General features: G+C 42.1%; 1 pseudogene; it reads left to right on the top strand.

Annotated features, from left to right (window-relative positions):
• Positions 1 to 16,064: 16,064 nt before the first annotated feature.
• On the top strand, positions 16,065 to 23,413 carry LOC138828887 (tubulin beta-2 chain-like; annotated as a pseudogene).
• The last annotated feature ends 2,391 nt before the right edge of the window (positions 23,414 to 25,804 follow it).

The following is a 25,804-nucleotide window of genomic DNA, read 5'->3' as shown; positions in this document are numbered from 1 at the left end:
CAGCTCCACTTCCAGCCATCAGGTTGATAATTGAACATAAGCGCATCCCAGGCTTTACTGCCTGCTCTGGACAGTATCTCCTGCTTGGCTTTATCTCTCAAAGCTGGAGCTCTAGCCTCTGGGCCACTGCTCCACTTCTGTTTTTCTGGTGGTTTATTGGAGATAAGAGGCTCACAGACTTTCCTGCTCAGGCTGGCTTTGAATGGTGATCTCCTGAGGAGGATTAAGCGGCTTTCCTTAGGGATTCACTGAGAAGCCGCTCCACACAAACCTTTAGTCTAAATCTCAAGAGGTTCTAGAGAAAAACAGAAACAGGAAGATGCTTCTAGTGTGTTCTAGATACTTAAGAGTGTAGACAAAAAAAAAACATTCATAATTTTATAGACAAAAGGAGCAATGCAGACAGTATGAAAATCGCTCAAGTTTTCAGTCCTCTCGTCCTGAGACAGTAAGTTCACTGCAGCTCAATGCTAAGTGACTGAACTGGCATGGCCTGTGGACATTTGCTCCAAAATCCTGGGACACTCATTTCTCATTTTTGGCTTCAAACCTGTAGCCAGAGGGGAAGATAAGGAGAGAAAATCCTTCTCAGAGAAGGCAGCTATAAAGAACATTGGGTAGTTTACTTATAAATTCAAACCATTGGAATGACCCTGTTAAGAAGTCAGATGTCCAGAGTAAAAAATGAAGAAGAAAAGAAAGGCAGGTGCCAGTGGCTGCTGACTGTAATTCCAGCTCCTCAGGAGGCTAAGATGTAGAGAACCTTAGTTTGCATCCAGCCAGTGTAGGAAATTTGACACTATTATACCTATGAGATCAGAGAAAAACCCAGAAATGGGGCTGTGAATTTTAATGCACTACCTCTAAGCAAAAGGAGTTCAGGGACAATGGCTAGGGTTAATGTCCAACCCCAGGACCTGCCCCCCACCAAAAAAGAAAAAGACAGTGTAGCTCTATGTATTTGTATATGGATGGATGTATCCCTATAGGTGAATCTCCAGAGTAGCTATGATGAATGGCACTGAACTAGGAAATTTGTTTTCAGTACAATGATTTCATAGCACAGACAGGGCTTTCAAGACATTGCATGTTCCAGGGCTCCCCTCACTGTTCCCAGTGTAGCCTGAGGGTTTCTCTGCATCCCAGGCCTGTTGGAAGAAGTCTCTCATTGTCTGGACAGGCAGACAAAAAGCCTCACTCCTGTACAGCTGTGTAACAAACAACTCCATCTGGGCCAATTAGTGAGGATGAGTGTGGGTAGGCTCTGAAAGTCAGGGAAAAAAAGGCCTCTTTGTACCACAAGCTATCTCGCTCACCAGTGCTCTGTTTTGACAGGAAGCCTTCATTTATGCCACCACCCTTGGCAGGCCAAATTTCCTGCACTTATCTTGCCTTTGTGAGACTAAATTCTAGTGTTCAGATACATTGTTCAATATAATTCAGGAGTCCTTCTGGCGGACAACTAGGGCACTGAACCTATTGAAATGTTTAATTGCAGGCAATGATGGGCCTATGATGCCTCTCCTAAGTTTCTGGAACCTTGGGAAATCAAGCACATGTCGGATATCACAACGCTTCTTATCATCTAGGGCTGGTGAAACTCATCAGGTTTTGAAATATTTGACCTGTCCTAGTTGGGCTCTGGGTGGCTAGGTTTTGGGGTTGAACACAGGGACTGAGTGCTGAACATGAGCTCAGTGCAGAAGCCCAGTGCTCTACCATTTGGTGTCACAGCTTCACTTCTGGTCTGTGTGTGTGTGTGTGTGTGTGTGTGTGTGTGTGTGTGTGTGTGTGTGTGTGTGTGTGTGTGTGTGTGTGTGTGTGTCCATGTGCATTCGTGCATACACCAGTCCTGGAGATTGAACTTAGGACCTAAGCAGTGTACCTAGTTTCTTTTGTACAAGGATATCTCTCTCCCACTTGAGCCACAGAGACACTTCAGGCTTTTTTCTAGTGATGTGGTCCTGAGAAATCATGCCCAGGGTTTCATATATGCAAAGCACTCTACCCCTAAGGCCCATTCCCAGCCCTCTGCTTCAGGTTTGTTAGTTTGTTTCTGTGCTTTTCTTGTTGTTGTTGTTGTCTGTTGTAGCAGTTAAAGTCTGGACCTGGGTGCTGTCCCTGAGCTCTTCAGATCAAGTCTTGTGCTCTACCACTTGAGCCACAGCACCACTTCAGGTTTCCTTGTGGTTCGTTGGAGTTAAGTTTCTCAAGGACTTTCCTGCCCAGCCTAGCTTTGAACCATGATCCTCAGATCTCATCCTCCTGAGTAGCTAGGATGACAGGCATGAGCCACAAACACCAAACTTCACTTCAGGTTTCTTAGTGGTCAATGGAGATAATAGTCTCCTGGGACCTTTTGTGTCTGAGATAGTTTGGAACCCAGATCCTCAGATCTCAGCTTCCTGAGATGGCAGGATGACAGACCTCAGCTATAGACCCCTAGGCAGTGGCACTCTGCTGCAAGCGGTTCCTTGGCTCCATGTGGTGGAGGGCTATCCTGAGCCCAGAGGTAAGGGTCAGTGCCTAGGCCCCAAGTTCAAGGTTCATGACTGAGTAAAAATAGAACAAAACAATTGTCTGCATAAGACAACTCACTAGCCTTCAGTAATACATAATTTTGTCCATGCCATGGGGACACATCTGAGCCACAATATTCTTTTTTTAATCAAACTCCTGTTTTTCTTTATTGTGAAAATACCGTACAGAGGGGTCAAATTACATTGGCAAAATATTGAACACAATTTTTAGTAAGCATTGTTGCCTCCTCCTTTGTTTCCCCTTCCTATCCCTTCCCCCTCACTCCCCACCCCCCAAGTTGTAAAGTTCGTTTTTAGACATAATGAATTGTACATCTCATTGTGGCAATGGGTCCACCTGTATCCCTATTTAAACAATTTGCTTTTTCCCTTCCCCTCCATTAATTATACCAACATCAAATACAGTGAAAACAGGGGTTATACTGTGGGGGAGAGACCTACAAAGCAAAAAATAAATCATCTTATTAATATGTTAGAAACAACCACATGAAAGAAAAAACATTTGAATCCTTATGGTGTGGTTCATTTTGCCTAAGAGCAACATATCTGACATTTTCTGCTTTTCTCAGGCATATACTAGTTATTGCAAATAAGGAAAACCATGGGACCTATCTTTCTTTGGGCCTGTCTTACTTCACTTAATATAATTTTTTCCAAGTCTTTCCATTTCCTAACAAATGTGGCAATGTCATTTTTTCTTATGGAGGCATAGAATGTGATATATATATATATATATATATATATATATATATATATATATATATATATATCACATTTTTTGTCTGCAAAATCATCTCAGTTGTGGAGATCTTACAAGGACCGGATGAATGAATGTGCTCTATGAAGGACACAGCACGTGACAATCTTTGCATGACTCAACACACAGCACCCAATGCAGGACTCAGCACACTGCAACCTGTAAAGGACTCAGCACATAGCACCCTGTGCAAGACTCAGCACAGAGCACCCTATGAAGGGCTGAGCACATAGCTCTATTCCACAAATTGTCATTAGAATTAGGGTGGTTTCATCAGTATTACCCCTCTTTGAGGAACATTTCACAAACCACACAAGATCACATCTAATGGTTTAGAGGGCTGTTTTTTTTTGTGGGGGGTTAACCATGGGGCTTGAACTCAAAGCATGTGGATACTGTTCTAATAACATTTGCTCAGGGCTCGAGCTCTGCCACTAGGAGCCACATTTTAAAGAGTCTAACAGACTTCCTACCAGGGCTGGGTTTTAAAGCTCCCAAACAGTTAGGATGATGGGGTTAAGCCAGCCTTCAGCGTCTGGTTCCATGCAGCTGGGTTGCAGCGGTTTACATATAGCTAAGTCAGGTTAGGTGGCAGCTGTCAGCACCAGACTCCTAGCTTGCTCTGTGCTGATGTATTTGAAGTCCTGTCCTTATATCATTGCAGGTAGAACATTCTACCTTTTTTTGGCGGCAGTCCTGGGGCTTGAGTAAGGGCTTAGAAAATGTCCCTAAGTGTTGGTGCTCCAGGCTAGCATTTAATTGATTGAAAAACAGCAGAACTTCTGGATTTTCTGTTTATGTGGCACTGAGAAATCCAACCCAGGGCTTCTTGCTTACTAGGCGAGCACTCAACCACCGAGCCCCAGGAGTGAACGAGGTATAAATGGGTAGAGCTTCCTGTATATAAGTATTATATACACAAAAAGATAGATGTCTGTATATTATTGAATTATAGATAATATTACTACCAATTATTAGGTTTTAAATTATGTCTCCATTTAATGATGTGTCCCAGTTGAACAATTAATAAAGCATTAATAATTACTCAATATCCTGTTATTATTTATCATATATGTACATACATCCATACATATAATCACATATTTTATAAATGAGACAAATTAAATTATGCATCGTGTGTTACTACCCATTATTAGGTATTTAATTATGTCTCCATGTAATTTTTATTCTCTTAATGCTCAATAAAATATTAATTAAACTTAATCCAAGTCCTATAATTATTGCGTTGAATTTTATCCCAGAATGATTCACTACTAATTCAATCTGTTTTTCTTCCACCTATGTCATTTCTTACCTTTATGACATCCTATTGCATAGCATATAGATTTGCATACAATTTATACATCCTACCTGTCACCGAGCACTTTCAAAGAAGAGGAAAACGTGTCACACTCGGCTTCTCACTCCATGATTACATTTTTGGCAGAGCTGGTATCTAAACTCAGGGCCTAGAAGGCTCAGTTCATGAATGGGTGACTGCCAGCACAGCAGCCTCTAGCCAATTCAGCTGCCAGGCAGTTTCCAGGCCCTGAGATCGAGCCCTGTATGTTGACTCCATATTGCACTTAGTGTAGTTCTTCATTTTATTTTTTGTTTTATTTTATTTATTTACCATTTATTTTTATTGACTGTTATTACACATGAAACATTTACTACATTTATTACATAAGATATAGATTTGCCTATGTATAAACTGCACACCTGACACCCAGGACTTTCACAGAAAAGGAAAACATGTGTCACCATAGGCTTCTTACTCCACCATTCAATTTTTCTGAGGGCTGGCATCTGCACTCATAGCCTACATGGCCCAATTCATGAATGGGTGAGTGTCAGCACACCAGCCTGGGGCATATAGAGCTTACAAGAAGTTCCCAGCACCTGAGATCAAGCCCCAGGGGTTGACAAAATAAGAACAGATTGACATGCAGATGGTACTACACAAATAAATATAGATCTTTAAAGAGTGCCAGAGATGTCTATACATTCTTCAGTTATATAAACTACATTCCTAGCAATTCTTGGGTATTTATTATGCCTCCATGTAATTAATATTTTCATTTCCATCCTTAATGAAATATTGATGAAATCAACTACTGTCCTGAATCTATTGTGTCCATGTAATTAATAGTATTCTTTTAATGTGTCAAAAACTATCCATTAAAATCCATTGGCCTCTTAAAATCACTCTGTTTAATTTTATAGTATTATCATTAAGGAACAACTAATTCAACCTTGACATTCATAACCTTCTATTGGTATTCCTATGTATAGGAACCAGACTCTTAGGATCTCCCTGCATTGGTAGGGGTCAGGACCAGGCTTCGAACACAGGGCCTATGTGGCCGTGTTGGCCTATGGCTTCCTTGGTAGCCTGCCAGACTTCAGCAATGCCAGGTTAGAAACACTTTTCAGCCATGTCATTCAGACCCAGTATGGTCACCTTGCAAAGAAAACAAATGTAAAACCGGCAGCCATCTGCAAGTTGCTGATTTGTTTTTTTGTTTTTTGTTCTTGTTTTGGTTTTTGTTTTGTAAAAATACTGTACAAAGGGTTACAATTACATGGGCAAGATAATGAGTACATTTCTTATCAAACATTGTTGCCTCCTCCTATGTTTTCCTTCCCATCTCTTCCCATACCTTCCCTTACCCCTTAACAGAACCTCCCCCCCCCCCAGCAATGTTGCAAAGTTCGTTTTTTGACATAATGACTTGTACATCTCATTGTTGCAATGGGTCCACCTGCATCCCTATTTAAACAAGACCCTCAGGTTATATTTTATTTTTCCATTTGGAGTGTGAATGCAGGCCCTGAGATCATAAGCAGCATCTTGAAGTGTATGGACAGCTGTATTGAGCTACAAGACTCACCTCAGAAAACAAGCAGAGGAAGTGGGATGCAAAATACACAATCTGAACCAATAGATCTATAGGTGACTGCGAGTCAATTTCCACATTAAAGGCATGAATACAAGGGTGAGTCCATTTGAAGAGAGGTCTCCAACAATTTCATGGGACCCCATGGACAAGCCTGGCAGGAAGACACGTGTGTGTGTGTGTGTGTGTGTGTGTGTGTGTGTGTGTGTGTGTGTGTGTGTGTGTGTGCCTGAAGGCTGGTCAGGGGCTCAGGCTTCTCTACCACTTCATCCACAGCTCCACTTCTGGCTTTTTTGGTAGTTGATTGGAGATGAGATTCTGATGGACTCTCCTACCAAGGCAGGCTTCGACTGTGATATTCAAATCCCAGCCTCATGAGTAGCTGGTATTAAAGAAGTGAGGCACTGGAACCTGTCAGGAATCCTCTTAAATACCAGAGCTATTCTTAGGGAGAAAGGAAACACCTCAGTCCAAAAGATGGTGTTGTTTTCATGTTTTAAAAGAAAAAATGCACTCAATACTAAAGTATGAAGTAATATTGAAGGAAAGAAAACAGCAAACTTTCATAAATCTGGCGTTGTGAAAGCCCATCAGACATGAGTCTTTCATATAGGAATCTATGTGGCAACATTGAGAATCACCCATGTGGTCATGTGAACTGGTTGAAGACCTATTCTCACACTGACATACCTTCAAAAGTCTGGGATTCTGCTCTGTGGAAGATGTTTCCCAGTCACACTTGTAAGTCTCTTAGTTTTTCACACTTCTCATCCCTCATTCTTAGTATTCACCAAGTATCTTTTCCATTGCTGCTCCAGAAGGTGTTTTCAATGTCACTGTAAGGATTAATCTAATAAGAGAAACATGTTTGAAGAACTTTAATACTTATATTAATAATATCATTACTAATAAAGAGTATTATTCAAGAACTACTTTAAGATAAATAAAACATGATTTGGAGCAGTTATGTAGTTTGAATATTAAATATGATAACACACATATATTCCTAGGCCATTACAAATCTGTAGTTACTGCAATCTTACAATACATATATTCTTAAGAAAGAAAAAGTGTTGATAAGATAAGCAACCCAGTAGTTGTTGAATGAGATAAATATAGTGAGGACTTCTGTTGAGCTAGTACACACTGGTTCTTGCTCTGAAAGCATCACCTATCTGTTCTGAGAGCCAGTCAGGCTTAAGTAGGACACATGCTTCCGGATGACAGACCTGCCTAAGTCCATTCAGGCCCACAGCCCATAGGAAATATAGAACAACCTTCAGAACAGTCATCCTGACTTTAAAGCTCAAGCCTAGCTCATCAGCAGACTGATGTCTGAGGATTGTGGTTCAAAGTCACCCTGGGCAGCAAAGTCTGGAAGACCCTTATCTCCAGTTAACCACAAAAAAGCCACAGTGGGAGGGATAAACTGAGAGCAAGGGAAGGGGTGTAATTATCCCCCAAAAATGTATTCATTACCTGACAACTGTTTAATTTAACTGACTTAACTGTTACACCTCTGAATATCATATTCCTAATAATATTTTTTAAGAAAATGAAAGATGAGGCTGGGAAGGTGGCTCAATGGTAGAGTGCTTGCCTTGCATTCATGAGGCCCTGAATTCAATTCCTCAGTACCATATAAGCAGAAAGAAAGCTGGAAGGGACGCTGTGGCTCAAGTGGTAGAGCACTAGCCTTGATCTGAAGAGATGAGGGACAGTGCCCAAGCCCATAATTCATGCCCATAACTGACAAAAAAATAAAGAAAAGGCAATAAAAAAGGAAGAGTATTGCTGCCAGGCTCAGTGGCCAAGCCTGTAATCCTAGCTATTCATGAGGCTGAGGATCAGTGATTGAAGCCAACTTGGGTAGGAAAGCCTATACGAATTTTATCTCAAATTATGAACAAAAAAAAAAATCTAGAAGTAGAGTTGTGGCTCCAGTGGTAAAGCAGTAGACTTGAGGGGAAAAACAAACTACAGGTATAGTATCCATTTCCTGATTGCAAGCCCCAGAAAGGCACAGAATAAAAGAAAGAAAGACACTATGAACTTGGTTTATCTGTACCTGAGATGTCTTTGTTAGAGACAATTATGGACTGAAACTCTGAACAGGGCATACTAGGTCTGGCATTTTTTCTGCACAAACTGTGTGCACAACCATCTTAAGTCCTTCGCTATTCTATAGTTGCAGGTTGCATTATCTTCTCACCATGGAATAGGTCCAGTATTTACTTTCCCTAGGGTACCTGCTTCCTTGTCTTCTGCTCTTTACTCATGGACAGCAGTATTTTAACTGAGAATGCAAGGAGGAGGATTGGCAATGCCTTGAAAAAGGGAATTTTCTAGAAGTGGGTGAGATGATGGTGATAATGCCCAGGACCAGGTGAACATTTTGGTGATGATTGGGCATGGTGTGTCATTCTTTATCAATATGCTGAGGGGCCATGTACATGAAGAGGAGGCCTCAATGCCTCCTGGGGTCATTCAGACTACATAGATATAAGCCAGCTAATCTTCCTCTCACTTTCCCAGCATGGAGTTATGGGCCCTGCCGGTCAGGGGACTCATGCCCAAGTATGGACAGCTATCCACACAATATCCAGTTGTGTCCTCTACATTGTTACTACATTTAGAGCAGTGCAGCACAAATCACATGGAGCATGTCTAAATCATTAAAGGGATGGGAAAGTGGTTCTATGTTATATGGACCAAGACAGACAGAGAACACCATATAAATTCCCTTTCAGAGACCCCCCTTCTGTTCAATGGCCAAGAAAACATACAGGAAAACCTGCAGAAGGAGGAGCTATGTTCCTAACCTGGACCCTTCACTGCATGATTTCCCAAAGATTATGGATACAATGAAACTAAATCTCTCCAAGATGATGCACGAAGTCTCTCAGAGACCATTGCCCACATCTGTGAGGAGAGCATAGGAGGTAAAATGGACTGTCAGGGGAGGGGAATAGCCACAGAGTGTCTCCATGACATCTCTGGCATCCAGTATTCAGATAATTAGGGAAAGGTTATGAAAGCCTATTTGGTGTGGATAGTGAATCATTGCAGCAGGTGGCACAGAGGATGGGAAAGTGAGTTGAGGAGTACATGGGTCACATCAAGTCCCAAGATGTGCAGATCTACCATCAAGAGAGCTGGACATTATGTTGGATATGTTACATGATAGCCTTTGCTAATGCCATCTTAGACACGTGTTATACTACAGCTACTCTGCTGTCTACTACCACAAATTCATGGAAGAGAGATAGAAACTTGATACAGTTGCTGACATCACCAAGATCATCCTAAGGAAGAACTTCATAGACATTATCATCTGATTGTGTGTGGGGTCTGGGGTGGGGAGGGTGTATGTGTGGACACTAGGGATTCAACTCTGGGCCTGGACAGTGCCCCGAGCCTCTTTTGCTCAAGGCTTGTACTATAGCTCTTAAGCCACAGCTTCACTTTCAGCTTTTTTGATATTTTATTGGAGTCTCATAAGTATTTACTTACAAGGTAAACTTTAATTATGAGGTGATATGATTTTAAGGATGTTATACTACTATGCAAATGCAATAAATAAAAATGGGAGGTAAAAAGACACTCTAAGGAGTATATAGGAAGTTTTATGAAATCCATCAAAGTATATCTTAAAAAAGTGTTATTAGTGACTTAAACAGCAGTGCTAAATTTTTTGTCCTGGATAAATGAATGCAGTCAGTTATTTCTGTTTAAATGTATAATGTTATTTTTCTCTTTTTACTGTTTGTAATCTATACTATTAATATTAATAGGTGTAGGAGACTCGAGCTGAGCTGTTGAACCTGGAAAAGGTTTGAGAGGTTGGAACACCACCTCAATAGTACTCAGAAAGCTGAGAGCTGACCATGCAAAGGTTAAAACACAGCTCTGTGAAGTAAGCCAGGCCCAAAGTTATTTGAAATAAATAGTATATGTCTGAGACAAACAGAAACTGTCAGACAAGTTGATGTTAGGTGAAATGAACCCCAAGATAAGGATTCAAATTTTTTTTCTTTCTTGAGATTGTTTCCAATATATTTATAAAATGATTTCTTTGTTGCTTTATATGTACCTCCCCCATGGTATTAGCCCTGCTTTCACTGTATTTGATGTTGGTTTAATTTGTGGAAAGGAAGGGAAGAAAAACAAATTGTTTAAATAGGGATACTGGTGGACCCATTGCAACAATGAGATGTACAACACATTATGTCGAAAAGCAAACTTTACAACTTTGGGGGGGGTAGGAAGAGCGGGAGGGAGGGGTGGGGGGAGGAACGGGGGGAGGGATGGGAGATGGAAAGGGATAGGAAGGGAAAACAAAGGAGGAGGCAACAATGCTTGATAAGAAATGTACTCATTATCTTGCCCATGCAATTGTAACTCCTCTGTATGGTATTTTCACAATAAAAAAATCAATCAATAAATAAATATATAAATAGGGTTACAGGTGACCCCATTACAACAATGAAATGTATATGTATAAGATGTTATGTTGAAAAACAAACTTTACAACTTCAGTGGGGGGTGGAGGGAGAGAAGGGGGGTTGAGAGGGGAAGGGATGGTAAGGGGAAACAAAGGAGGAGGTAATAATGCTTGATAAGAAATGTACTTACTATCTTGCCAATGTAATTGTAACTCCTCTGTATGGTATTTTCACAATTTTACAAAAAAGCACAGCTCTGGAGAGGGTTAAGCTATTAAGCCTGGGAGGTAAAAGAATTGACAACTTAACCTAGGAATCTAGATAAAATAGACCAAATGTCTGGATTTTCTCTGGGTTGCATTCTCCTTTCTCAAAACAAAAAGGGAACCAGTGTTTCTCAGTCACTGTGGTGGCTCTGATTGCAATATAGAAGCTTCATTTTTGCATGTATCCATGGTAACCTTCCCAGTGTGAATTCAAATAAATATGATTGCTTGTGTGACCTGGGGCCCAGGTGCCAGTAAGCCTTGGGACCCAAGGTCCTCATTGATTTTTTTTTCTTTTTCTCTATACCTGTCTGGTATTTTCTAATTTTCTTCAGCTTGGTATCCTATTGCACTGCCTTGGGTTGCAATTAGCAACAAATATGAATATTCTTGAGTTGTAAAACATAAAAGACTTACAAATTTTCTTATCCCAGATGGCTTCAAACCACAATCCTCAGATCTAAGCCTTCTGAGTAGGATTACAGGCATAAGCCACTGGCAACCAGCAGGCATCTGAAGACTTGATGTCAGTGAGATCTTTCTTGGGGAATGTCTGCACATCTCAGTCCTCCTCAGCTCTGTTCCTTCCTGTTGCCCAAACAGAGTCAAACACTTTCACTCCTTTATGTTCAAAATCCTTGAAGTTAGTGAACTGACTTGCCTGCCATGTACCTCCTTTCTATAAATACAATAGTGGGTTTTACTTCTTACCATCGATTAACTAAATTAACTGGGATCCACACAGAGGTGACATGTCCTTTTCTGGATTGCACACCGTACACCTATGTTTTACTTTATCTAATAAAGTTAACATAACGTACCTTGTTTGAGGTTTCTTAGTTCCCATATTTCTTCCTTCTCATCCCTCTTTCCCTTGCACAGAGGGAAGAACCATTTGGAATTGTGAAGAGTGAGTTATTAGTCATTTTCTGAAAAGCTTTGCCAATGGATCCTGATTTCCAAGTCCTGAGTAACTGGCCTGTAAAGCCTTGTTCTTTAATCTCTCCTCAGCTGACACAAATGACCATATATATCTTAAAAAGGCTTTGGGAAATGAGTTCAGGTTATCAGTTAGGAATCCTTATTACCTGGTCACTGCGCATAAGTTGTTTTTGTTTTTTGTTTTGTTTTGTTTTGTTTGAATAGTGTACAATTAGTACCAGAATTAGACTTCCAAGTATTGTTTTTAAATTCAAAGCTAGCAGGCTCTCTTATTTGAACCACAGATCAACTTCTGCCCCATTCTCTTTATCTTTTGGTGGTAAATAGGACAGAAGTGTCCCACAGGAATTCAAGGGCACTACACAGTATCCTCAAATCTGAGGACTGTGGTTCACAGCCAGCCTGGGCAGGAAAGTCAATGAGCCTCCTATTCCCAACTAATCAGCAAAAAGAAGTGGAACTGTGGCTGAAGTGGCAGAGCAGCAACCTTGAGCATAAAAAAAGCTAAGATAAAGCTAAGAAAAAAAAGTTTTAAAAAAGGTAAGTGAAAAACAGATCTAGCACTAAGACAACCACAAAATAAATTTTTAAAAAAGTACAAGAGAGCACAAAGAGTCTTAAAAATGATAAAAATTAACAAGAAACTGGTGGCTCACACTTGAAATTCTAGCTACTCAAAACACTGAAATTGAGCATTACTATTCCAAGCCAGCCAGGACAGGAAAGCCCATTGTGTGTGTGTGTGTGTGTTTGTGTGTGTGTGTGTGTTTGTGTGTGTGTGTAAAAAGCCCATTGTGTGTGTGTGTGTGTCTGTGTGTGTGTGTGTGTGTGTGTGTGTGTGTGTATGAGTGTGTGTGTGTTCCTTTCTGGGATATGATCTAGAAGTTTTTGCTTGACCATTTCCAATCTTTTGGAGGTTAATTTGAGATAAGAATCTCATGAACTTTCCTTGTCCTCTGACAATGAACCGCAATCAGTATAATTCAGGACCTTGTGGGAGTGTCTATACTTACCTCCTACTAACCACCAAAACCAAAAAATGAACCAAATTGCAACTGTTACTAAACTTTTAGAGCATTCTATCCTTCAGCAAGATTGGTGAGGCCCTAAAAACAAGACAGAGAACCAACAAATAAATAAATGTATGTGAAGAAGAAAAGAGCCAATTAGTTTTTTATAATATAGACTCATATCTTTAATCCAAGCTGAAATGTAAAGATTACAGTTCGAATCCAGCCTGGGCAGGAAAGTCCAACTAACTTCTTTTTGAGTGTGCTAGACATGGGCTTGAACTTGAGGGTTTTTACTCAAGTTTAAAAATACTACTTCCTGTCTCATGTGGTTAATTGGAGATGAGTCTGATGGACTTTCTAGCCCAGGCTGGCTTTAAACTGTAATCCTTAGATTTTAGGATACTGTGTAGTGCCTTGGTTCCCATGGGACTCTTATCTACTATTAACCACTAAAAGAAAAATAGAGGCGGAAGTTGAGCTGAGGCTCAAGTAGTAGAGCCTGCTAGCTTTGAAATGAAAAACAAAATACCCAAAATAAAACAAAACAACCCTCATAGAGAGTCACTAGGCCATGAATTCAAGCCTCCCCTCCCCCCCCCAAAAAAAAACCCTCAGGAGTTGAGTGTTTGTTCCTGCTAGCTTTGAGCAAAAAACAAAAGGCCAAAAATCTCATGGACAGTGAAGTAGTGTGGCCTAAATGTAGAGCCTGCTAGTTTTGATCTAAAAAAAAACAAGCCAGGTGCCTCTGGCTCATGCCTGTAATCCTTGCTACTCAGGAAGCTTAGATCTGAGAATCACATTTGGAAGCCAGCCTCGGCTAAAATGTCCCCTGGTGACTGTTTTTTTTTTTTTTCCAACTAAGTGGCACTGTGTCTGAAAATAGTAGTGTACCTGCTGTGTCCCTGACAGACAGTTCCTAGGCATTGAGTTCAAGCCCCCAACTGACAATATCAATAAATTAATTAATTAAATACTGAGCATAAATGAGTAGGCCCTAATAATAAAGGACATGAACTTTGAAAAAGGGGGAAGGGACAATCAAATAAGTGAAAAGGTGGAAAAGGAGCTATTAAGGCTTTCTAAATCAAAACTGTAAGTCTACCTGCTCAGATTACTGAAAACTGAGGACTGTGGTTCAAAGCCAGCCCAGGCAGGAAAGTACAGGAGACATATTTTACTGTGTTCAGTATGGGGGCTTGAACTTGCTATGTTTTGCTCATGGCTACAGGTCTACTTCTTCCAACCTCTTGGTGGTTATTAGAGATAATTGTCTCATTGACTTTCTTGCCCAAGACTGGCATTGAACCATGATTCTCAGATTTCAGTCCTTTCTGTAATGCTCTTGACTTTCTATTGATATTCTAATCTCCTATTAACCACAAAAAATGCAAAAGTTGAGCTGTGGCTCAAGTAGTGAAACCAGCTACTATTAAGGTAAAAATAAATAAACCTCAAGGAAAGTCATCTTGACTTAATTTCAAGATCTAAGAACCACCACTCAATTAAAAAAAATAGAACCTCAGTCACTGTGACCTGAGTTTAAGCCCTAGAAAAAGAGCTGCAAAAAAGAAAAACAGCCTGTAGTTTACCTGTGGTCAAAGTTGTAGGGCATGGTAGTTTCAAGGGAAACAAAAAAACAGCATAAGAGCTAGCGCCTAATAACAAATGTCAAAAGGAAAGAAAGAAAGAATAAATAACTGAAAAGGTGAAAGAAGAGGTAATTAAAGATTTGTAAATGTTGACTCACACTTATAATTCTGAATGCTAAGGAAACGGAAATCTGTAGGTCATGGTTCAAAGCCATACTGGACAGGAAAGTCCATGAAACTTGCTTCAGTGTGTTCAGTTGAGGGACTTAAAATTGAAGTGTTTTGCTCAAGGCTACAGCTCTACTATCTTCCACCTCTTAGGTTGACTGGAGATAAGAGTCTCATTGACTTTTCTGCCCAGGCTGACTTTGAACTCTGATCATCAGATTTCAAGCCTTTCTGTACTGCCCTGGACTACCCATGGAATTCTTGCCTCATATTAATCACTTAAAGAAGGCAGAAGTTTAGCTGTGGCTCAAGTAGTAGAGCCACCTACCCTTCAGTTAACTAAGTAAATCAATAAAACCTCAGAAAGAGAGGAGAGGAATGAGAGTGAAAGACAGAACGTCTTACAATAAGCAAAAGGAAAGAAATGTATATATCACCTGGAAGAAATAATTGTATTGTCAAAGCTTATAGAATTGTATTGTCAAAGCTTATAGAATTCACAAACTTTATCGACCATAATAATGACAATTTGCATTGTGAAGGTTAAAATATGTTTGTGACTTCAACTAAATATCACTATTCCACAATATTCTGAAATAAGAGAAATTTAGGTAATCACCTAATCTCAATAATAGTAAAAATCTCAAAAAGGGTCACCAGGCCTTAATTTTAAGTCCTAACACCAACATGCCTAACTCCGGCCACACACACACACACACACACACACACACACACACACACACACACACACACACACACACACACACACACACACACACACACACACACACACACACACACACACACACACACACACACACACACACACACAGAGCAGGAGCTGAGTTCTCATGCTCGGAGCAGAAGCCAAATGAAACAAAAAGTAGACTGTTGTAGACCTATGGCTTAAGTAATAAAGCAAGCTGCTTTTAAGAGAAAAGAAAAGAAAACCTGAGTATGAAGGCAAGGCCCTAAGCCCCTGACTCTTCCCAGAATGGAAATCAGTCATGGAATCCAACAGTTTGTGCTTGTTCTTGGGATCACAGCTGAACGTGCCCCTTCAGTTCTAGGCCCTCCTATCAAAAATAGAAGGTAGGCTTGTTCTTGGCTTCTGGCACAAGTACCTTGTGTAAAGGAAGCCCCTCCTCTTGCTTCCTGGATCCCAGGGTTCAGCCTCTCTTGTGAGTCAGGGTGGGATGTGGATGGCAGTGTGACAAGAGGTTCCAAATAGAGTGGCAGCTGTGCTAATTGACTTGAGGCTGACAGCTGGATGCCAGGGCTAAGTGATAACAGGTAGCTATCTCTGATTACCCAGCAGTAGGGAGAATGAGCTGGAGCACCTACTGGCTCTGCCTATCAAGTCCACCCCATCTCCTCTGCCCCTGTAACAACCAGAGGTTTAAATGGGGATCTGAGTTGGCTGTGTCAGATTCCTGCTCCCCAGCCCTACCTGTTTGCCTCTGTGTACACCACTGCTGAGGACACGCATCCAACTGCACTGCAGCCCTACACTGTGAGGGAGATCATGTACATACAGGCAAGCCACTGTGGCAACCAGATTGGCGCAAAGGGGAGCATGACACTGGCCTAGGATCCTAGTCTCAAATTTAGGGGGATGAGGAGGAAGAGGATGGGGTTGGAGGGTGCAGGTGGTGGTGGTCATGTCTAGGCTGAGGTAGATGGGGCTCCATAGTAGTCCCTAACCTCCTGGAAATCAAGTCCCCCAGATAGTTTCCCCAATTTCCCTAATTTGTGTGGCCCAGGTGGGTGTGGTTTTTTAAGCAAGGCTTGCATGTCTTTGTCTTACCTGAGACTCAAGTCATTGTACTTAGTTTCCTGGGAATAGACTAATGCATTTTTGGTCTGATTTGAATGAAAGGAGTGCAGTGTCTTTGAGCTGACAGATACAGAGGATTCCCTTTTTGTCAACTGATGAGTATCAGATAATTGAGAACAGTTCGTCCACCTTAATGCAAATTTCTCTGAGTTTTCATGCCCTAACTCAGTTCCCTTACGTTGGGTGTTTTCTAAATCAGTGGTTGTCTAAATCAGTGTATGCTCTGAGGACCCTTGGGGTTCTGGAGACCCTTCTAGCTGAGTCTTCAAGTTACTGCTTTGGCAACTTAATGTCCATATAAGACCAGGTTCTGGTCATAGAATCCAAACAGAATATGGTATCCCATAAGATAGAATACTCATAGGAGAACCCAGATGTCTTCTATTCAGCAAGATAGCAAAGAGATTAACAAAACTAAAATGCTATCAATTTTTGTGCTTTTTTAATTTAAAAAATCTAATTTTTTTACAAAAATAGTTGTGTCAACAGGACTTGGGTTTCTCATAGTTATTTTAAAATCCATTGTTTGGACAGTTAACATTCTAGGCCATAATACACTTCTATTTCCATCTCAGTTTGGGGAAATGCTAAGCAATGAGCACAACATTGACTGCACGGGAAACTACTATGTAGACAGCAGCTTACAGCTGCAGAGAATCGAGGTGTATTACAATGAGGCAGCTAGTGAGTGTCTCCCAACTGGCTTCCAATACCGTGGCAGAATAGGTCCCTAGGAATACTAATGACAAGGAAGGAGTTCCTGCCTTTCTTAGGGTGGTATTGTAGTTCGAATTTGGGGCCTCCATCTTGTAAGTCAAGTGCTGTATCCACCTGAGCCACTCCACCATATATTTTGTTTTAATTTTTGAGTATACACTTGTGAATTCCTCAGGAAAGCCTTTTACTGAATTCCCCCTACCTGTACTTGCTGACTAGCCACACCTGGATTTTTTTTTCTTGTCATGGGGTTTCAACTCTGGGCATAGGCATTGTCCTTCATCTCTTCAATCTTTCTTTTCTTTTTATTATCAGGGGTTCCTTTTTTCAGAACTCTCTAGGCTTCTGGGATAACTCCTTCTAGCTTAGTTTAATTCATTAATTCTGCTTGTTGTAACATATTTGGAAATTTTAAGTTTTTATGTTTACTATGCGTGAGCTGCAAAACCGCTTGTGAAGTTGTAGGAGTTTTTGGAGGCAGCGTCACATCAGATGATAGATTGATTGGGGCAAGGCCACATTTAATCTTTGGTCCTAGTCTTTATTATTTAGAGAAGTCATCTCCATTGGACTGGAAAGAAACAACATGCTCTGTTCACGGATCAATAGAAAAATAGCCAAAACGAGAATAAAAGCAACGAATGTACAGCCAAGAAGAATATAGTAAGAATAAAGGTAGTAGAGGCTATAAAGGTGCAGCCAAGTGTATGGGATGCCTTGAACCAACACCCTCTTCCTGCAGGCATGCTTCCTTAAAGCTCTTTGTCTAACACGATCTCATGCAGACTCCATAGGAGGTGGCATGGCACCAACTATTTCAGGTAGTTTCTTGGAGATAAGAGTCTCCCAGAATTTCCTGCCCCAGCTGGCTTCAATCTGCGATCCTAAGATCTCAGACTTTTGAGTAGCTAGAATTTCACCCTTCAGCAACCAGAGCCCAGTTGCATTGCCCTCTTTAAAATACAGATTAAATTTCTAAAAAAAATTTTTTTGAAATTGAAAATTTTAAAATTTCAAAGAGGGATGTTCAGTCACTAATATATATGTGAATAGTCCAAATCACAAAGCATAAAGTGTCTCACCCTGAAATCTATAACACTTCTGGACTTCAGCATTTTGAATATGAATACTTAGCCAACAATAAATTCTTTTTAAGGTTTTTAAAGTAAAAAACATTGTTGTGATGTAGAAAAACCCAATAATAATGTGTAAACACTGCTTTTAAATGATTCATATTGTCTTTCCTAATACAAACAACCTTACTGAAGTCTACAGAGTAGATTTTCAGTTTTTGTAACTGTCAATGTGAAATTCATTTAATTTTATATAAAGAGTTTCCGTTCTACATTATTGTATACAAACAGAATCGTAGATAATTGGTTTTCCTGTGTAATAAACCAATGAAAAAGTGCAAACAAAAGGACAGAGCTATTTAATGTATTTGAGTTTTATGGATCTACATTTGGGGATGTCCTCACCTTGGTATTTTGTGTTAATATTGCTTAAGTAAGATATAAGACTTTAATCTTGTGGTTCCTTGGTTGAGAGTTGTTGTGTGGGATTGTGTCACTCCTATGAACAGTATTTTATGTTGTGTCTTTATTAGATCCTGCATATCAGGCTGGTTTGTTGGAAGAGGCAGAAAAATGCTCTGCTTTACCCAAGATTTTGAGATCCCCCTCCCAGGTTAGTTTTCTGGGAGGGTGATCTGCTTTGAGAATCACAAAAGAGGGGGATGTGGGGATGAGGCTAGGTTCTGAGTAGAGTTGAGGCCTTTCAACAAACAGTAGCTTTTCCCTGGGGCTATTTTGTGATAAAGCTCACAGCGCCCAGCCTGGAGCCATTCTCAGGGTTTCTGTTTTTCAATTGATTGTGGTGGCTGCTAGAGGGAGGGGCAGCCTCTGGCTCTGGTTACCCAGTGTGGCGAGCCACTCCAATGGCTGGCGCCTGAGCTGGGTGACTTTTCCCTGGATGGAGCTGAGTCTGGCAGGTCACTTCGCCGTTAAGTTCTTGTGACCTGCTAAATGACTCGTTTTATTCCAAGGCCTGAGCTGGAGCTAGCAGCTCCTCCGAACTTTGTCGGTATCCAAGATGGAGATCACCGGTGCTGGGGGGGGAGGGGTGGCCTTCCCTCCTCTGCTCCCTGAGAAGGGGTGAGGACGTCGGGCTTGTACTCACGCCGAGTCTTGGATCCTGGGTCGTCTCTGGTCTGCAAACAGCAGGATGAAGATGTCCGCTCCTTGTCGGTTCTTGTTGGTGTTGAGTAGAATCCGCTCGTCGGCTGCGTCTGGCTCCTTCGTCCTGGACTCTCTGTGTCTCAGGTATGGCCCCACGGCGGTGGTCGCCGTCGCGACTCTGCCGCCGCAGCGGCAGCTGCTGGCTGGCTCAGATGTGTCTCCTTGGTTTCCCCTCTCTTGTCTAACTCTCTGTCCTGTGATGGCACACTTGGTGTGATTCTCTGGCTTAGGACTGTTCACTGGAACTCTAAAACTGCTTTCTATTCGAGAGCTTGTTCAGATTCCAGCTTCTCCTCCGCCATCTTCCCGGAACCCCTGCATATCAGGCTGGATGGCCAGTTTTCTTCATGTGATTGTTTAGGAAGGGGGCAATCTCAAACTCATGTTTATATCATTTTAACTGATATCCCTTTTGAAAAATCAGGTTAAATGGCAAATTGCAAGTAATCGCCCAAGGTTGCTCTGAGTATTTGCATACAGGGAAATGTGCTATTTGATAACAATTATTGAAACATTATAACACAAGAAATATGTATTTTATGTATTTCCCTAGGAAAGCATTATACTTGAATTCCTCTACAAAAGAGCCACACCTGGCTCTTTTGTTTTGTTTGTTTTTTTTTTTTTCGGCAGTGGCGCTTAAACTCTGGGCCTATGCACTGTGCCCCAACTCTTCTGTTCAAGACAAGCAGCCATACCACTTAAGCCACAGTGCCATTTCTGGTTTTCTATTAGTTTATTGGAGATAAGAGTCTCACAGACTTTCCTGCCGAGGCTGGCTTTGAACAGCGATCCTCTGATCTCCAAATCCACAGTTGCTATGATTATAGGCATGAGCCAATGGTGCTGTGCACCTAGCTACTTTTAATTGGGGAAGGAAAGGGAGAACAACAAAGGAGTGGGTAACAATGTTCAACAATAAATGTTCTCTTTTCCTTACTCATGTAACTATAACTCCTCTATACAGCACCTTTACAATAAAAATAAAATTAACAAAAAAAGAGAAAGGTTCTTGCTGTTAGGCAATGATGACTCACACCAGTAATCCTAGCTACTCAGGAGGCTGAGAAATGAGAATCATGGTTCAAATTCAGCCTGGGCAGGAAAGCCCCTGAGACCCTTATCTACAATAAACAACTCAGAAAACTGAAAGTGGGACTGTGGCTCAAGTGATAGAGTGCTAGCCTTGAGCTGAAGAGCTGAGGGACAGTGCCCAGGCTCAGAGTTCAAGCCCCACCATGAACAACAACAACAAGAAAAGGTGTTGTCATCTTTCTTTTGCCCCATTAGACTCAAAGCCTGATGCTCATCTTTGCCTCCTGAGTAACTGAGATTTCAGCCACCATGCCCAAAGCAAAGGAATGAAATGCATGGAAATAGACAACTGCAAACGTCCTTAAAGTTGCTGAAGCCTCTTGCATGGTGATTCATTCTCAAGATATCTTTTCTGTTTCCATGTCTGAAATGCTGTAATTTCTGTAATGAATGCTGAGAGCCACTTAGAATCATAAGCTCTGCCCCTAAGTTCCTTGTCAAGTATAGGCCTAAGTCAACTCTTGTTCCCACAGGCAACAAATATGTTCCTCGGGCCATCATGGTGGACGTAGAGCCTGGCACCTTAGACTCAGTAAGATTGGAACCATAGAGTTTCAGACCAGACACTTCATATTTAGTAGGTCAGCATGGTCCATGGAAGATGGCTAACAGGCACTCCTCCTTCCTAACATCCAGGCACTCCAGTTCCCAGAGCTGAGCTGAGCCTTTATCCATCTAGATATCATCCTCACCTAACCTACCTATTTCAGTCCATGGGAGTCATGTCCCTGGCCACTCAATCAGCACAGATAAATGCCAGTCTGCAAACAGCCTCTGAAGGGAATGAACAGCGAGCAGGGAATGCCTCCAACAAGGTTTCAGCGCTGCTGGCCATTTCAAATACCTGGCAATAACAGGGAACCACTTCAGGACACCAGAAATCAAAGCACAGCTATGTATGAGCAAGGTGCAGACACGTGCCTGCAGCTTAGCTTCCCTCTTACCATTCTGTTCTCCTGTTCCTCCTGTGAAAGTAAGTACTTTTCCAGTCTTGAGGCAGGCTCTGTTCATTTTTTTTTTTTGGTCGGTCGTGGGGCTTGAACTCTGGGCCTGAGCACTGTAACTCAGCTCTTCAGCTCAAGGCAAGCACTCTACCGCTTGAACCACAGCATCTCTTCTGGCTTTTTCTGTTTATGTGGTGTTGAGGAATCGATCCCACGGCATTGTGCATGTGAGGCAAGCACTGTACCACTGAGACCCCTTCCCATCCCCAGGCTCTGCTCATTTTTAGAAGTACGCACGTGGTTTGGGTTAAAATGTATCTTCCTCCACATTGTCTTTACTTTCTTTAGAACCTGGGTGATTTGTAGGGTCCCAGACACATTGAAAACATTTCCTGAGGGCTAGGAAGGTGGCTCAGCAGTACAGTGCTTGCCTTGCATGCATGAGGCCCTGGGTTCGATTCCTCAGCACCATATAAGCAGGAAAAAAAAAGCCAGAAGTGGTGCTGTGGCTTAAGTGGTAGAGCACTAGCCTTGAGCTGAAGAGCTGAGGGACAGCACCCAGGCCCAGAGTTCAGGCCCATGACTGGACCCAAAAAAAGAAAACATTTCCTTTATTTCACCAAAGTGTATCTAAAATAATAGCCAAAGTTGCTCAGAGGAGCCTATAGTCTGCACAATGTATATAGCACAGTCATTATTCCTGGAGTATGTGTCTTTGTGTCTGATAGGCCAGAACAGGGCAGGCAATAACTGGGCCAAGGGCCACTACACAGAGGGAGCCGAGCTGGTGGAGTCAGTGTTGGAAGTGGTGAGCAGAAAGGTGTGGCTGTCTCCAGGGTTTCTGGCTGCCCTACTCCCTGGGAGGTGGCACCAGGTCAGGCATGGGCACCCTGATTCTCAATAAGATCCGAGAGGAGTTCCCAGACAGCATCATGAACACCTTCAGTGTCATGCCCTTGCCCAAGATGTTGGACACTGGCACCTTAGACTCAGTGAGATCGGAACCATTTGGCCAGAGTTTCAGACCAGACAACTTCATATTTGATATGTCATCATAGTCCATAGGAGATGGCTAACAGGCACCCCCTCCTCCCTAACATCCAGACACTAGTTCCCAGTGCTGGGCTGAGCCTTTATCCACCTAACCCTATCATCCTCACCTAACCCTACAACACCATCTTGTCTGTCCACCAGTTGGTGGAAAATGCAGATGAAACATTCTGCATTGACAACGAGGCCCTGTATGACATCTGCTTTTGCACCCTGAAGCTGCTCATGCCCACCTATGGAGACCTGAACCACCTGGTGTTGGCTACCATGAGCAAGGTCACCACCTGCCTGTGCTTCCCTGCCCAGCTGAATGCAGACCTGCGCAAGCTGGCCGAGAACACGGTGTCCTTCCCCTGCCTGCACTTCTTCATGCCTGGCCTTGCACCCCTGACTAGCCGTGCCAGCCAGCAATACAATGCTCTTTCACTGCCCAAGCTCACCCAGCAGACGTTTGACACCAAGAACACGATGATCACCTGTGATCCCCACCATGGCTGCTACCTGATAGCGGCTGCCATCTTCCGAGGCCGCATGTCCATGAAGGAGGTGGATGAGCAGATGCTCAACTTGCAGAACAAATACAGCAGCTACTTTGCAGAATGGATCCCCAACAACGTGAAGACACTTGTGTGTGACATCCCCCCACATAGCCTCACGATGTTGGCCACATTCATTGGCAACAACACGGCCATCCAGGAACCCTTCAAGCACACTTCAGAACAGTTCAATGCACAAGGCATTCTTGCACTGGTATACAGGCAAGGGCATGGATGAGATGGAGTTCACTGAGGTTGAGAGCAACATCAACGACCCAGTGTCCAAGTACCAGCAATGCAAAGATGCCACTGCTGATGAACAGGGGGAATTTGAAGAAGTCTTGTGGAAGAAGAGGTTTAAGACTTCCCATTGCTAGCAGTGCAACAGGAATGCCAGAGCATGCCTACTGCTTCTCAAATAAATGGTGCTTTCCTGAGCTACTGTTGTCCTGCAGTGGGACCTTGCTATGTATCATCATGCTCAGCCTTCTCTGTCAGGAACTCACTGACGGTGAATGTAAAAATGCAGATTTCTTTTAAATGATTGTTTTAAAACCCTATTTGTATAAATAAAGAAGTATACATTTTATACCCTGAGCCCTTTTTCTTCTTTAGAATCCTTTTTATTCTTTCAGTGTATTTGAAATATAAATTTGGCCAGAAGGATTTAATCTTAGCAATATAGGACTGGTACTGAAGAGGAGTATTAAATTCATGGTTTTTCTGCTATTTTGAAGAAGAGGATGACAAGTGCCAATGTTGTTGTTTTTCCCCCTGGCCCAGTTTTATAGTTTTCAATATCTCGAAAGCATGCAAGTAGCAAAAAAGCAGTTTGAAGAAAAAGAAAACTAGATCCAGATGCTACTTCTCCTTCAGACAACCACAGGTTCTTATCTCATGTCCCATCAGAGGGATTTCAGTCACATTCCCCAGAAACAGTATCAGGAACATTGATCCCTGTGTTTAGAGTTCAATTGGCAATGAAGCAGTGCTCACAGGATGAGTGCAAGTTCCTGGTTGCCAGGGAAGTTTCTCAAGTTGTCTGTCAGCTTTAAGTACAGAAGTGACTCTAGCTGTTTGAGGGAGTGAGAGGCTGAGAAGCTGACCAGTCCCATAGTGTATAAAGAACTGCTTGACACAGTACTTCCAAGTCAAGGAGAGGAGGGGAAACATGGCCTGTCCCAATTACCCATTCTCATGTTCATTTTTCCAGCAGTCAAAGCTGTCTGAGGCCCACAGGGTGTTGTAAGGATATAAGGGATGGATGGATCTAGCCTGTTGGGTATGTTTACTTTACATGAGTGAAACAGAAATCTCAATTGCTTAGAATCTACAATAGCCAGGAAGAGGGTAAACACTTCTGTTTTCACTGGAGGCCAAATCAGTCACTGGTTCTTTTTGCCAGAATCTTTCACTCTTCTTTCAGTGAGGCTCTAGGCAGGTTGTCTGTGCCAAGCATTCCTCCATGGCCACCAATAACCTGTAAGAGTACCTTTTTCTTCAGAAACAGGGCTATGGGAATACTGCAACTTATAGAAAGCTCTAAGGAAAAGGTACTTCTGGGTGAGGTGCAAGTCCCTTGTTGCTAGTAAAGTTGGGAGATGGTAAGTTCCGTAAGTTTTCCTCTACCAGGCCTGAGGTTGGGGTAGGGTGGGGAGGGGTGGGATAGAGCTCTTTAAGCCAAGCTGATCTCACTCATTAGAAAGTAAACTGTCCCAGAGAGTGATCTGTGACTAGAAGCAGGTTGTTTTGTGTCCTTGCCCCAGGGAGATCAAAGTGCAAATAGCTTCCATTGTGGGAGTTCTAGGGAGGAAGTGTTGACACCCCTGGGTCTCTAGTCCTAGAACTGACCAGGTTGGATGACCTCAAATCTTCTAAGGCTGCTGGGTCAGAACTGAAGGCAGGCCTGGCCAAGGCACTCTCATTCCTCAGTGGGTTAAGGATTGAGGCCAAGCTGTGATGGAGGCACCACCCATCCTTTCTACCAGTGTTTGACTAAGAACATTTTTGTTTTCTCTTAAGTACTCATTTATGAGTCTTTTCATGAGTCTTTTCTGGTGGCTTTGGCTTATTTCTTTACACTTTTTAAGAAGTAGTTCTTGGTTCATAATTAATGACTAATCCCTCACTCCTTAGAAAACTCCTGTTGATAATTTTACCAGTAGACCAACATGTATTTCTCAGGCATGACTTTTGTTTTCTCCTAGCCAGAGCTCTGCATTCATTGCCACACAAGCTAATGTGGAGGTGATTCCTATAGATAGGTGATTTTTTGTCCAATTGCTAAGTGCAGCATCTCCCTTATTCTCATGTACCTTAGTAATTGTATCAAATACTTAATAGAGTTCTTGACAAGTATGATAAACAAAATTCAGAGGTGAAGATGCAGCTCAGTGGTAGAGTACATCCCTGGCATGCACATGACTCTCAGTTCAGTCCCCAGCACCAAAAGGAGGAAAGGCAACAAATGTTAGGCTCAGGAGAGGATACATTAGAACTCATAGAAAAGCAGCACCCAGATTGGCAATGAGGAATTGTGAAATGAGGGGACATTGGTAGAATATTTGTAGGGGGAAAGAAGAGAGCCCCTTGATATGTGTACCTTTTAGAAAGCAGAGGTAGAAACAGGGAATGAACCTCTGGTAGTCAGCCTAGGCCATGGAAGGAAGAAGCCATGACATGTATGTTACTTTAATGGGACCAGAGTGTAAAGTGGCACTACCATACCAGGCCATGGCCCAACAAGAACAGGTTTGTCAGAAAGACAT

This window comes from Dipodomys merriami, unplaced genomic scaffold, assembly GCF_024711535.1.
Source record: "Dipodomys merriami isolate MVZ:Mamm:240054 unplaced genomic scaffold, mDipMer1.0.p SCAF_1668, whole genome shotgun sequence".
NCBI lineage: Eukaryota > Metazoa > Chordata > Mammalia > Rodentia > Heteromyidae > Dipodomys > Dipodomys merriami.
This window is presented reverse-complemented; position numbering and strand designations above follow the sequence as displayed.